General features: G+C 38.1%; 1 protein-coding gene across 5 annotated transcripts in view; it reads right to left on the bottom strand.

Moving 5' to 3' along the window:
* The window catches only part of CHD6 (chromodomain helicase DNA binding protein 6), a 205,940-nt gene that overhangs the window by 159,780 nt on the left and 30,001 nt on the right, over positions 1–16,159 (bottom strand). The gene's annotated exons all lie outside the window — the stretch shown is intronic.

Genomic DNA, 16,159 nt, shown 5'->3' with positions numbered 1-16,159 from the left:
CCTTCTATCTGAATTCTGAATTGTTACGTAAATTTGTTTTGGAGTAATTTATAGTAAGGAATAAAGTCTATCTGATAGCTCTATCCAAGACAGCGGGGGAAACAAAGTAAACACATTAACAGAATTATAATACAGACAATCCTCAGCAGAGTTTGTACTTTGGGATAAATAATAAAAGAAAATCACATATTTATGATCATCCAGGCTCAGCACTCTTTATTCTACAGGAAACAAAAGAGCCAGCCCAAGTGCAAACCAAGCTATAATCTAAAAACATCCAATCACCTACATTTTCAGAATTCCTAAAACTAAAAAGATGGGCTTTCCCCCTACTTCTACAACTCTGCTGTTTTAAAGTAAAATAAATAAAGTGTCAACATGTTTCCAAAGAGTTTTTTTTCTGCTGTGTAAAGACATGACAAAAGCCGGGTTCTGAATCTGACACACATTTCCTTTATGTTCCACCTTTAAGGTGAAATCCTGAAACCTAATCTGCACACTGCACACAAAATGGCCAGCTGCAAACCCAGGAGGAGGCTTTCCCTGATGGAGTCCACAGCCATTAAAGTCCCTAAAAGCTGTTCAACTCTGGCACCTCCTGCACTTCCCTTAGGTCTAAGCATTTAAAAGGAATTGAAAAGGATTTTTTAAGCTATGAATTTTTAAAAGATGAAACCATTCTCCAATCCTCTCCCCCTCTCAACTCCTCCTTCCCCAAAATCTAAAAGGAAGAGAAGGCTGGGATAAATGCAGAACCAGGCTGCAAGGGGAGGGGGGAGGGCCACGGAAAGCAAGGTATTGTGTGAACGAGCCCCGTGTAAAAAGTTCTTGCAAAAGCAAGCACAGACAACCCTGGCCGAATGGCACGGTGGGCGGCTGGCATCAGGAATCCCTTGACAACAAAATGTTCTGGCTCTCCAAAGCTGGTGGGACCACACTGAGAGCAGAAACTGCAAGCAGTAAGCAGAAGAGTCAAGAAACCACCTTAGGCAAGTCGAAGCCAACTGACTAAAATCTGTTAACACCATCTACACTGTGTGTGGTTCACCTAATTACAAATTGGTATAGATGGAGCCATCTATTTCAAAGTAACATATTAGCAAACAACATATTGTTAAAACAACTACAATGACTTCTCACACCTAAATCATGGCTTACCTGGAAGTACAACTCAGTGGCACTGTTTTAGGAGGACTGGTCTGAGAGATGTCAGAATCACACCAGAATGAGCAAGAAAGCTGCAGAGAATGGCCTTAGTTTACTTGGCAAACGGTATCGATTTCCAGATCAAAAGACAACCATTTTGAAATATAAACTTCTTAATACCCAAAATCCCGTGCTGATATTATGTTTGTACTTCCCATTCCAATGCCCCCTTCCATCATCAGCACTAAGAACCAGCTGTAGTGATGTGACTGCAGATTGTTCTACATACAGATGACCAGTTTGGAGGACAGAAAATTTCCAAACTGTCACTCTGGAGTTTATGTGCAGAATGAGATTCCTACCTTCGGTCATCCATCGGTACCCTTTCTTTAAAATGCTAAATTTGCAAATGAAGCCCTTTATCAGTGAGACAGTATGAGCCCAGACTAGTAATAAAATGAAGTCAGTAAAGTCAGGAAACTCATTTGCCTGGATATGAAATCCAAGTATAAGATCTGAAAGGCTCAAGAGAATCCTAAAGGAGTTGGTGACAAAGCTGTAGGTCACAGACCAGTATGATAAAGGCGGCCCTCAAAGAGACGAATACAAAATAATAACCCAGAGGGCCTAGCGACTGCATCAGATTCACCTTTGAGTCCCCAATGCCTAGAACAGGGCCTATGATACAGTGAATGCCTGTAAGTACATGGCCTGAATTTATAAATGAAAGGCTAGTTTCACCATACACTATTTTATTCCCTTCACCTTCAAATGACTTAGGGTCAAAAAATACAAGGGAACAATTTTTGCAAGGGAATCCCTCTAGGTTCTCAGCCTTCTGTGTTACATGTTTGTGGTAACTCTTGCCTTGGCCAAAGCCTCATTAGATAAGGGTACTACCAGCCATTCAAAGCATGGAAACAACCTCATATCCTATCAATGTGGAGATCTCAAACTCTGCACACAAAAGTAGGTAATTCCAAGTCTATTACTGTCATTCACTTTAATTTAATAACAACTGGGCTTTAAACAACTAGCCCCACTTTAAAATTCACCCTAGGGGCGCCTGGGTGGCTCAGTCGGTTGAGTGTCCGACTTGGGCTCAGGTCACGATCTCGTGGTCCGTGAGTTCAAGCTCCGCGTCGGGCTCTGGGCTGAAGGCTCAGAGCCTGGAGCCTGCTTCCGATTCTGTGTCTCCCTCTCTCTCTGCCCCTCCCCTGTTCATGCTCTGTCTCTCTTAGTCTCAAAAATAAATAAACGTTAAAAAAAATAAAAAATAAATAAAAAAAACAAAATTCACCCTAAATTCTATCCACAGTGTATTGCAGAGTTTCTTAGCACCCTTTGCTTTCTGGGAATGTGCCTCCTGTCCAGATTCCCTATCTACCTCCTAGATCCAGGTTCAGCTCCTAACCTGGTGGATTCCTTCCATTCTGTGTCCAGTTACTACTCCTGAACAAACCACAGTACTAAGCTGCTTTCGTTTAGAGGTTTTAAAAGCCACGTGCTGAGTCTGTCCTACCACCAATTCCTGAACCAACCATCTACAGTTATCATTATTCACCCCTATGTGGAAGTTACCATTGTGGGCCTCCCAATCTCTCAGCCAGGAAAGAAGGATCTGGTGATTTGTCAGCAGCAACAAGAAGGGCGCATCATGACAGAGGTTAAAGCAAAGATAATGTTTACAGAGGAGAACAGTGGTATTTTATTTACACTGCATCTGAAACACCATAAAAAAACTAAGAAGCTGCTGTTCAAAGAATCAGTAAGAAGAATGGCAACAAGAGGAAGTGGAAGTTGCTCTATCGGCAGCCTCAGCATTAACAATTTGATCCCAAATGAAAAGAAAGGTAGTCTGCTGAATACTTCTGCTGAATGAACAGTGACAGATTTTTCAATTTTAAGACGTACAACCCTCAAGCAAGTTTTTAAAAATAAGAAAAGGGTGAGTTACCCAGTATTATTTTGTATTTCCTCTATTCTAGACAGGATCTTGTATTTAAGCTTTTACTTTTGGAATTAAACTATACCACATTTTAACTTCTATCAAAGTATATAATACACACTAAAAAAAAAAAAAAAAAGTACTAATCTGCACAAACACACCCATGTAACCAGCATCCACATCCAAAAAACATTATTAGCACAACGAAAGGCTCGTCCATGCTCTTTTCTGGTCACTACTACTTTTCTCCAAGGGTAACCACTATCTTGACTTCTAACGGTATAGATTCGTTTCCCTGCTTCTGTATCTGATAAAAGTGGAATTATATAGTGCATACTCTTGTATCCGGCTTTGGTGCTAGTTATTAATTTATTACCTCTCAACTCCAAATTCACCCTTCAGTACCTGCTCTGTGATAACACACAGGGCTCTTGAAATATTTCTCCTTGACAGATAACATGACATTAATCTTGGCCAGTAGAGGGCACTGGAGGGATGTCACAGGAGGAAGGGAGCTCGTCTTCAGATTCAAGAGTGCAGTGCTTTTGTTTTTTCTTGCTTCTATACCATGGTCACCGGTGAAAGTATACATAGGGACATCCAGTGACATGCCCAGAGCTTAGACCATTTTCTCAGAGTTGATCTGGAAGCTTCAGTTTGCCAGCATAGGTCCTACCTCTATGTGAGGATAATGAAATCATCCTATGTTTCCTCTTCTTTAGGACAAATATCCCCAGATACTTAATATTATCTAATACCTCATATATTTTCTGCTATCCCCTGAACTTTCTAAGTTCTGTATGTTCCTTAATTTGCAAAGTCAAAAGTGGAACTAAGATACTTTATCTGGTTAAAGTAGTTATCATCACTTACAGATATCTATCTGAAACCAAGTCAAATCTTATGGTGAAATGTCCAAGGCCACCCTATTAAGTCAGGAAAAAGACAAGGATGTCATCCATCAAGAGTTGCTCTGGACATTCCAGAGAATATGGGAGAAAAGTATGAGATGTACAAACTTGACAGAAAGATACAGAATTATTATTTATGATGTGACTGTTTCTCTTGTAAGCCCATTAAGAAACAACCTTTAAAATTATGGGAACCAAGAAAAGAGTTTACAAGACAGTTAAGAAAAAACATATTTACACAAACATCAATACCTCTGTGGAAAGAAACCTCAGGTTTTCTTCACGTATGCACTTGCTGCTGGTTCATGTCCCACATGCCAAGTGAAACCACCCCCACTGCTCCGGTGGGACCGTCCATTCAGGGGACTGGTGCCAAGGCGGAGGCCCCACTTGTACAGACCAGACACGAGAGGCCTAGCTCCCAGAGCACAGTTTAGCCCCCATACTGGAATGACCCAATCAGCTGACAGGCATGTTTAGCTGGTCTTTTTTAACACAACCCTATATGCCCAACGTAATATTCATCTTGAATTTCTAGTACACCAAATTCAACCATGTCTCAAAGTGGCCCCTCTCATTTTACGGTTTCTCACATCTCCAAGGAGATGGTCACTTCACTCATCAACCAACAAGAGAAGATACGCAGGACAGTCACCAATGAAACTGAAGAACTAACGGTCTCTTCCAGTATAAAATGAAAGCACTGACCCAAGATTTGGAAAGCCCTCTCCTAAGGATCCTATGCCCTAAAATCCTATAAATCTATGACCTCAGTATATAGAATAACTACATACCAAGAGGAAAAAAACTACAGAAAATGAATCCTGTGCAAACATTACTATGTCCTCTATTTTACTGAGTTCTCCATTCTCCAGGTGAGTAAGAAAGAAATTCTTTCTCTAACCGCACCAAGAAAACCTTACTAAAAAGGAAAGGCTGCACTGACATCAAGAAGATGATTCAGGAGGGGCAGGCGCCTGGGTGGCTCAGTTGGTTAAGCGTCTGACTTCAGCTCAGGTCATGATCTCATGGTTCAGGAGTTCGAGCCCCACACAGGGCTCTGACACCGCGGAGATTAGGATTCTCTCTCTCCCTCTATGCTGACAGTGCCTGGGATTCTCTCTCTCTCTTGCTCTCGCTCTCGCTCTCTCTCTCTGCCCCTCCCCCACTCACACTTGTGCCTGTGTGCATATGCTCTCTCTCTCTCTCAAAAAAGATAAATGAACTTAAAAAAAAAAAAGATGATTCAGGAAAGGTTTCTGTTAGAAACCTTCTGTTAGAAGGCATGAAACATGTTAAGTACTTCAGGAAATTCTCCAAATTTGGGAAAAATTAAGGATGCAATGATTACCAAAATTATATACAGTGTCAACATCTGAATCTGTAACTAGAATAAATAAAATTAAGCAACATGTTGTCTGTAAGTCCAGCTCCTCTCTTTTTCCTAGAGAATCAGTCCCATGAGGCCTTTTCTATTAAATTTTACCACTGGCACATAACTGCTTGAAGCTTCAAACACAGACTAAAAGACACTAGATAAATCATCTCTTTTGGCTCCTGACCTGCGGAAGCTTCCTCATTAGTTCTGTGTAACACATCCCTATCAGTGATATCCAACTGCTCAAACCATCAGACTGTTACAACAATGTTCAGATTCTTGAGGATCTAGTTATTTTTTTATTCATACACATTAACCTCTTATCAGACTAATACAAAACAAAGACAATTCAATTTTTTAAAAAATTTTTAATGTGTTTATTCATTTTTGAGAGAGAGAAACCGAGCAGAGAGAGAGGGAGACACAGAATCTGAAGCAGGCTCCAGGCTCTGAAGTGTCAGCACAGAGCCCAACACAGGGCTCGAAGCCACAAACGTGAAATCACGACCTGAGTCGAAGTCGGCCACTTAACCGACTGAGCCCCCCAGGCGCCCCAAAACAAGGACAATTCAAACATAAAAACAGAGAAAGGTAGATTTTCTTGTGAAAGAACACGACTGTTCAAATTATTCATTATTCCCATCTAGAATGACATTCAGTAGAAATAATAAATTCACTTGCTAAAGTAAAAATAGAATGAAGGACAGCAAAAGAGGTGAAGAGAATTATTGAAGTTTGTTAAAATATGAGACCCATTACCTCAATTAAAAAAAAAATTACTTAGCAAAGAGCAGAGACACACTTGGGACAAGACAGTCTGTATATACATTGCCTCCTGACTCTTGGTTCTATAATCGAGACCTATCACTGCTATTTATTATGATTTGGAGAATCTGAAAAATTGTTTCCATGGTGTTGAATACTAGCTATATGGCTTTCCGCTCCATAACTAACCTGAAATTGTGTAGGTAAGATCTGGATGGATGTTTAGAGAGCAAGCAGCCTGAACTTCAGGGCAAAAAGGGTCCAAAGCCAGAGTAGTATCTTGCGTGAATCTGTGATCTCAAGCTGTCTGCTAGGTTACCCTTGTGACCTTGCCATCTCTTCTGACCTCATAAGTCCTTCTACCCCAGGTGATAATACAAGAGTCAGGGGGCTGCTTCCACCTCCATCTAAAGTTAAGAGATTCAAAAAATCGTTCTTAGGGTAAGAAAGACCTTCCTTAAGGGAAAATTCTACATGTCTGCTCCTCCATGTAGACATAAGTGTGTGTCTCTCTCTGTATAGATACACACACAAGCAAACAACATACACACATATATGCAGATTATTTATATATGAATACAAATAAATTATTCTCCAGGACTAGTAGGTACACTTGAGGCATTTTTCTAGTAATAGAGACACTACACGATCCACTCTATCCTTCTGCTACAGCAGAACACAAATTCTACAACTTAACTGTCTAGGCCCAAATCCTGGCCCTTGCCATTCATTAGCTGTGTGACCTGGGCAAATTACTTAACCTCTCTGCCTCAGTTTCCTCATATATAAAACAGGGATAATCATGTGAGGATTAAACAAATCAGTATATGCAAATTACAAAGTACTGCGTCTGGCACACAAGAAGTCCTTTATAATGTCAACTATTTCTACTGATACCACACAACAAACAGCCTTCTAGGCAAGCTTACAAAAGAAATATGTTACCACAACAATGAGAAAAATGACCTACATGAATTCAAGTGACCTATGTGGATTCATGACCCATAATCCCCAACCAAAGTAACCTTAGAACTTTACTATACTTGGAGCAAGACCCAACATAGATAAAAATATTTCACAAACGCATAATAATGCAAAAGCAAGAGTCTAACTCAAAATCTGTTCCCATAAAACCTTTTAAGGACAACTCATTCAAAAACAAATAGAGGGTAATTAAATTTAGCTAAACACATAACTTTTAAACATTCTTTCCTACACAACAGGTCCTTTATAAGCCATAATCAGAGAAAAACATACTTGGCATAAACTAATTTTCCAGACACCTCACAGTATACTTGCATTTTTTTTTAATTCTTAATAAAAAAATTTTCTTTCCTTTTCTACAAGTTACTCAAGTCTTCTTAAAATGTTAACAATAGTGAAATAAATTATTCAGGCCATAATCATCAATGATTATTAAATTAAGACCATTAGCTAGAAGGTGAACAGACCTGGAAATCTATAGGTTGTCAGAATGTCACCCTATGGATTTTGTTGGTCAAATGGGGAAACACACCTGACAACAAAGCTATGCCAAATGAGCCCATCAATCAATCAATTAGGATACAAAGTAGGACAATCAAACATTATGGCCTACCAATGTGAACAAGTATGCCTCCAAATCTAACTACCTGTTTATAGGTAATATGGAAAAAAAGTAACATGTTACACAACACAAGGACACAATCAGCAAAATCCATGATGTGGGGTAGGGGGACAACTTAGATTCTACAATAAATAAATGGCATAACCAAAAAAAAAGATATAGTATAGATTTTAAAAGATTGAATTAAAGAGATGTTATCAGTCAAATGCATTAGGTAGACCTTATTTGGACCTGATTCAAAGAGTTAACTGTAAAAAGACATTTCTGAGAAAATCAAGGGAGGAGATTCAGTATTAGATAATATTAAGGAATTAGGTTATAAGGAATTTGTTGGGTATGATAATGTGCCTTTCTATACAGTCCAGATCCAACAGACATACACACACTAAAATAGTTTTAAGTGAAATAATAGGTTGTCTGGAATTTTCTTTAAAATAGGTCACAAAGAAAGTCAGAAGGGACACATTAAAAAAAAAAAAGAATGGTGTGAGAATTTATCATATTATTCTCTCTACTTTTGTGTGCATTTGAAATTTTCCATAATAAAACATTTTTTAAAGGTTAAAGGGAAAGAAGAAACAGGAATTCATAACCAAATCTAAGTTTGGCTACCATCCATCCATGAGGCATGAAAACTTGCAGAAAGCCTGTATGTAAAACAAACACAAAAAAAGCTGACAGTAGTGGCCTCTAAAGACTGTCTGCGAGATACTTTGGACAGATTTCTTTTGTCAGCAGAAATTCTACAACATTCCCGTGGAGGTGTGCTTTCCATTAGGCAACGTTCCATTACCAAGGTGTCAACAAGATGTCCTGGTACCAAACTGAACTCTTCAGCCTCCTTTACTGAGAAAAGTTATTCAAGGAAACTGACTACCAAAACATCTATAGTTGACCTTTGAACAACATGGGTTTGAACAGTTATACGCAGTTATATACAGTCCACTTATATGCAGATCTTTTTTCAATAAATACAGCATAGTACTGTAAGCATATTTTCTCTTCTTTATGATTTTTGCAGTAACATTTTCTTCACTATAAGAATACAGCATGTAACACATGTGACACACAAAACATGTTCATCAACTGCTATCAGTAAGGCTTCCAGTCAGCTGTAGGCTATTACTGGTTAAGTTTTTTTGAAGAGTCAAAAGATATATATGGATTTCTGACCGTTGAGGGGTCAGGGCCCCTAACTCCGACATTGTTCAAGGGTCAACTGTATTTTTTAATGGGGTGCATGTATTTCTAAGTCTTTGGCAGTTAGTCTCTTTATACTTTTCAGTTTCTCCATTTATATAAATAAATATTGTTTTCCAAATTCAGGAAATAATATTTGGTACAATAAAAAAATTTCACTGTGTTAAAAAAAGATTTATTTCAACCCCCTTTCTTCCAATGCCTTCCCCACTCCCATTCCTCCTAACATAGTTCATGCTTGTGCTAGTATCACCTCATACTTGCTATCAGAATAGTCAATACATTACCTAATTATACCAGATCTGTGGATCAAATTTGTCACCTATTTCATTCCAAAATGTGAAAAATACATGAATAATTATCGTTGTCCCAGATATAGGAGTGTACTGCATTTACAGAAAAGGATACTGTTCAAACGTCCTAACTACTAACCTAATAAAGGGGTTCAGTGATACAGGCACCAAAGCTATCCAAAGAGTAATCCTCTTTGATCCACGACTGTGTTTTGTACTGCTTCTTGTTAGGTAAGTAAAACTGTGAATCCAGAATATTGTACCATTCCAGCCTTAAAAATATTTTCCCAGCAACTGTCTGTCAAATATTTTTAATAACTCTCACCAGGCTATCATCACCCTTCTACGATTCCTTCTGGGCTTTACATATCTATTTAAACATAATTTGATCAACAATGGTGGTAAAAAAGAAGACAACTCTATAAAAATAAACAACAATAAATAATACCTAAAGGTAAAGATGAATACAATTTTTAATTTTTTTAAATGTTTATTTATTTTTGAGAGAGAGAGACAGAGCGTGAGCTGGGGAGGAGCAGAGAAAGAGGGAGACATGGAATCTGAAGCAAGCTCCAGGCTCTGAGCTCCGAGCTTACAGCACAGATCCCAACATGGAGCTCCAACTCACAAACCAGGAGATTGTGACCTGAGCCAGAGTCGAACACTTAACCGACTGAGCCACCCCGCACCCCAATAATTTTAATATATAGTTGAAAATGAGCTATAAGATAAAGTACCTTTGGTTGCAGAAAAGGCTGATCTGGGAAATCTATTTCTGTACTGATCTTATTCCACTGGGAATAGGGCACATTGTCCCTAGGATAAGAGAGCGGGTAAATCAATACAATATATTATTGCCAGTAAAGGAGAAAACTACTCAGCTTTGTTCTCTTTGCACTGTAAATATTCAGACCAAAGGTTATTTTCTTAATTAACAGAGAAGTAGTTACATTTATCCACACTGAGATAGATGGTTTTAAGATACTAAGTGTCCTCCTACTGAAAGAACTTAGCTTAGCAAGAACTTAAAACTGGATTCGCCTTTTTAACATGCACTGTGAATAATAAACTGGAATGCAAGAACTAGCACTTATTGCATTATTTTCTTTATTTTTTAAAAAGTTTATTTATTTAGTATTTGAGAGAGACAGAGGCAGCACGAGTTGGGGAGGGGCAGAGAGAGAGAAAGAGAAAATCCCAGAAGGCTCTGCACCACCAGCGCAGAGTCTGATGCAGGGCTCAAACACAAAACCATGAGATCATGACCTGAGCTGAAACCAAGAGTGAGAAGCTTAACTGACTAAGCCACCCAGGTGGCCCTGGATTATTTTCTTAATAATCATAATAATCTCATGAAATAGATACCATTATTATTCCCACTGTATAGATTTAAAAAAGCAGAACACAGGATGTTAAGTAACTTGCTAAAGAAAACAGAGCTAGTAAATAATGGAGTAATAGCACCATCATCATTACTCAAAGATTTTTAGGGATAATCAGAAAAAGCAAAGCTGTTAGTAACTTATATCCAAAACCATTAGTATCATTAAATCTGGTAAAGAAATATTTGCTGAGCATCTACTGCATGCTCAACATTGGGCTGGTTACTAAAGGATACCCGAGAAGCAGAAGACTGCTATTTTCTCTCAAAACCTTACTGTCACAAAATGTACACATAAAGGGGCACCTGGCTGGTTCAGTCAGTAGGGCATGCAACTCTTGATCACAGGGTTTTAAGTTTGAACCCCGTGTTGGGTGTAGAGATTACTTAAAAAATAAAATCTTAAAAAAAAAAAGTACAGGGCACCAGGGTGGCTCAGTCGGTTAAGCGTTGACTTTGGCTCAGGTCACAAGATTATGAGTTGGGGTTTGAGCCCAGCGTCAGGCTCTGTGCTGACAGCTCGGAGCCTGGAACCTGCTTCATATTCTGTATCTCCCTCTCCCTCTGCCCTTCCCCTGCTCACACTCTCTCTTCTTCAAAAATAAACATTAAAAAAATTTTTTTTTTTTTTTTTTAAACAGAACACACAAAACTAGTACAGGGGCACCTGGGTGGCTCAGCTGGTTGGGCATCCGACTTGATTTCAGCTCAGATCATGATCTCAGTTCATGAGATCAAGCCCTGTGTTAGGCAGGCTCTGTGTTGACCGCTCAGAGCCTGCTTAGGTTTCTATCTCACCCACTCTCTCTCTGCCCTTCCCCTGCTCCCTCACTCTCTCTCTCTCTCTCCCCAAAATAAACTTTAAAAAAAAAGAAAAAGAAAAACAGTAGAGAAAAATGTTTGTCTTCCCTGTGTAACAGCTACCTCATCATAAATTCATACATGGCCAGCCCTCATATCTCACCCCAGTGCATTTTTTAGAGACATCACAGCTGACTATGGAGTATCTTCCCACTAACTGGTGGCGGGAAGGGCAGTGTGGATTTCTGGCTGAGAAATAAAATTCATTTCATAATTTCAACTCTAACTTTAAAAAGACATATCTAAAATGTATTGAAAGACCACAGAGATCCAAATATAAATAAGATACCGTACCTACTTTTTAAAAAAGTGTATTTACTTTGAGAGAGAGCAAGAAAGTGCATGTGCATGAGCAGGGAGTACAGAGACAAAAAGGGAGAAAGAAAGAATCCCAAGCAGGCAGCATGGAGTATGATGTGGAGTTCAAACCCATGAACCGGGAGATCATGACCTGAGCTGTAATCAAGAATTGGATGCTTAAACGACTGAGTCATCCAGGTACCCCAAACACCCTTACCTAATTTTAAGAAATTATAGTCTAGTGAGAAAAGAGAAACCTGTTAACAAATGTCATTTGTTATGGAAGACAACAGAACTAAGGAAGAGTTTCAAATATAGTGCAAGCCAAAATAAACGAAAAAGAAATTACAAGGAGAAGTTCTGATAAAGTAACTCCTACGGATGCTACAAAAAGAAAAAGATTTAGAAGTGCAAAATTCTATAATAACTGAAAAATATAAAATTATGCTCCTAGTCCTAAAATAGGTCCTGAATATTCTATATACACAATATGACTTCTCTCCCCCAAAACCTCCCCTTAATGTAACAGTAGTCTCAACAATAATATGTGATGTCCACCTCAGTCTCTTAAATCTTCTATAATAATATCCAGCAGTCAATCAAAAATTACAAGATAGGGGCAAATGGGTGGCTCTGTCGGTTAAATTTCCAACTCTTGATCTCAGCTCAGGGCTTGAACTCAGGGTCGTGAGTCCAAGCTCTGAGTTGGGCTCCATCCTGGGTGTGAAGACTACTTAAAAAAATTTTTAAAAAGATACACAAAAGAGCAAAGCGGGTGGGGGAAAGAGACAAAGCAATCAAGAGGGCCAGGCTGAGAGATACCCAGAAGTTGTAACTAAGGCAATTAAAAATAACAATGATTACTAAGTTAAAGAATTTAGTACACAATATGCATGAATAGATCGTAAAATTTTTTTAAGTTTATCCATCTTGAGAGAAAGAGAGAATAAGCAGGGAGGGGAAGAGAGAGAGGGAGAGAGAGAGGACCCCAAGCAGGCTCCGCGCCATGAGCACAGAGCCCAGTGCAGGACTCAAACCCACAAATTGTGAGATCATGACCTAAGCCAATCAACAGTTGGATGCTCAACCAACTGAGCCACCCAGGAGCCCCCAGATTATAAATCTCAACAGAAAGATAGGTTATGAAGCCTATCAAATAGAGTCAAAGAGAAATGCTTTTTTTTTAAAGTTATCAGAGATGAAAAATTCCTTTGCTGGGCTCACCAGAACACTCAATATAAACAAAGAATTAATGAACTTGAAGACAAATCACTAGAAATCATCCAAAATGAAACACAGAGAGTTAAAGAAGTGTGCAGGGGACATGTGCACAACAGAAAGAACATTGAAGGGCTCTGGGATATGATCAAATGATATCATATACATGTAACCAGAGTCTCAGAAAGGGAAGGGAACAAGGCAGAAATGTCATTTGAAGAAAAATGGCTGAGACCTTTCCAAAATTAAAATCATCAAACCACTGATCCAAGAAGCTTAGAGAACCCTACAGAACAAATATAAACAAGTAAGCAAATAAATAAATATGACAAAAAATATATGCCTAGACACTTGACAGTAAAAGTCAAAGTGAAATCTTAAATACAGTCAGAGGAAAAAGAAATTACCTTCTGAGGAAGAAAATTACATTTTCAGCAGACTATTCATCAGAATTTATACAATCCAGAAGATAATGGGGTGAAATCTTTTAAGGTACTAAGGGCCGGGGAGGGGGGGTACTTCATGACTCATGACTCACAATTATACAGTCAGCAAAAATACCTTTCTAAAAACAAAGGCAAAACAATGACTTTTCAAACAAACAAAAGCTGAGGTAATCCAATGTTAGCACACTTGCCCTACGAGAAAGTTATTCAAGTAGAAGGCATGTGATACCAGAAAAAATGAGGATCTACACACAGAAATTAACAGTTCCAGAAATGATAAAAATGGAAGGAAATATAAGAGGCCCTTTTTCCATATTTTTAATCATTCTAAAAGATAATATCAAAGGAATATTAATACCAGTGTAATGTGGATTCATAAAATATGTAAAAGTAAAATGTATGACAACAATATCACACTGGATGGAAGGGGAAAACTAAAAGTATACTGTGTTGTGAGGATCTTACGTTGTATGTGAAATGTGAACTAGTATATTATGTGAAGGTAGACTGTGACAAATATTGTAAACCCTAGGGTTGCCCCTAAATTTTTTTAAAGAGGTATAACTGATATACCAATAGTAAAGATAAAAAGAGAATTTAAAAACCCTCACCTGAAAGGAGGAATAAAGAAAGGAGCAATAGACAGGACAAAAAGAAATCAACTAGCAAGATGAAAGATTTAATTCCAAACATATCAATAATCATGTTAAGTGTAAATGGTTTAAAGACCCCGATTAAGAGGCACAGATTAACACAAGACCCAGTTACATGTTTTCCATACAAACCCGCTTTAAAGACATAAATAGGTTAAAAGTAAAATGATAGAAAAAGACATGCTGTGCAAATATTAATCCAAATAAAGCCAGAGAGTCAGCATTAACATCAAAGTAGACTTCAGAAGGGATATTAAAAGAGATAAAGAGAATGACTCACATAATAAAGGAGTTAATTTATCAAAAAACATAATAATCCTTAATTTGTCTGCATCTGACACAGAGCTTCAAAGCATATGAAGCAGGGGTGCCTGGGTGGCTCAGTCGGTTGAGCATCCGACTTTGGCTAAGATCATGATCTCTCGGCTCATGAGTTCAAGCCCCATGTCGGGCTCTGTGCTGACAGCTCAGAGCCTGGAGTCTGCTTTGGATTCTGTGTCTCCCTCTCTCTCTGCCCCTCCCTCATTCATGTTCTGTCTCTGTCTCTCTCTCAAGAATAAATAAAACATTAAAAAAAAAAAAAAGCATATGAAGCAAAACCTGATGGAACTCAAAGGAAATATATACATAATATATGCAACTAACAAAACATATACAATTTTATACACACACACACACACACACACACACGTACACATATATTATAGTTGGAAAGTCAACACTCCTTTTTCAGTAATCCATAAAATGAGTAGACAAAAAACTTATAAGCATACAGAGATATGGGTAAACTATCAACCAACTTGACCTAATTAACATTTATAGCATACTCCACCCTACAAGAGAAGAATACACATTTTTTTTTCAAGTGTACATGGGACATTCACCAACATAACCTATATTATTGGCCATAAAACAAATTTCAACTTTAAAAGAACTGAAATTTTACCAAGGTATATTCTCTGACCATAAAGTAATTAAATTTGAAATCATTAACAAGAATGTATCTGGAAAATCCACAAATATTTGGAATTAAAACACTCTTCTAAACCACCCTGGGTCAAAAAGTAATAAGGGAAATTAGAAAATATTTTGTATTAAACGAACATCAAAACATAACATGAAAATTTATGGAAACCAGCTAAAGCAATACCTAGAGGAATATTTATAGCATTAAAAAATTATTATAAAAGAAAAAGGCATCTGATAAATTAAGCTTCTACCTTAAGAAACTAAAAAGGGAGACCACAGTAAACCCAATGTAAGTAAAAGGAAAGAAATAATAGAGAATAAAAATCAATGTAATTGAGAACAAAAAAATAAGAGAAAAAGTAATGAAACCATGGTGTGCCTGGGTGGCTCAGTTGGCTAAGCGTTCAACTCTTGATTTCAACTCAGGTCACATGACCTTGTGGATTGTGAATTCGAGCCCCACACTGGGCTCTGCGCTGACAACGTAGAGCCTGTTTGGGAGTCTCTCTCTCCCTATCTCTCTGGCTTTCCCCTGCTCGCTTGCTCTCTCTCTCTCTCAAAAAATAAGCAAATAAACTTAAAATTGTTTTAATAAAAAGAGAAAAAGTAACGAAACCAAAAGCCAGGTCTCTAAAAGATCAATAAAACTGATAAACCTCTAACTAGAATCATCAAGAAAAAAAGAGAAAAGACACAAATTACCAATATCAAGACTCAAAAAGGAGACATCTCTAGGGAGCCTACACAATTAAAAGAATAATAATATTAACTTTATGCCTGTACATTTGCATAACTTAGATGAATCATATAAGTTCCTCAAAAGACACAAACTAGCAAAACTCATTTAAGAAGAAATAGAGAACTGGGGCACCTGGGTGGTTCAGTTGGTGAAGAAGGTCTGACTCTTGGTTTCAGCTCAGGTCATGATCTCATGGTTTGTGAGTTCAAGTCCCGCACTGGGCTCTGCACTGACAATGAGAAGCCGGCTTAGGATTCTCTCTCTCCTTCTCTCTCTCAAAATAAATAAATAAACTTAAAAGAAGAAGAAGAAGAAGAAGAAGAAGAAGAAGAAGAAGAAGAAGAA

The sequence above is a fragment of the Panthera uncia genome, assembly GCF_023721935.1.
Source record: "Panthera uncia isolate 11264 chromosome A3 unlocalized genomic scaffold, Puncia_PCG_1.0 HiC_scaffold_11, whole genome shotgun sequence".
Classification (NCBI taxonomy): domain Eukaryota; kingdom Metazoa; phylum Chordata; class Mammalia; order Carnivora; family Felidae; genus Panthera; species Panthera uncia.
The sequence above is the reverse complement of the archived record's forward strand: the minus strand, read 5'-3'. Positions and strand labels throughout refer to the sequence as shown.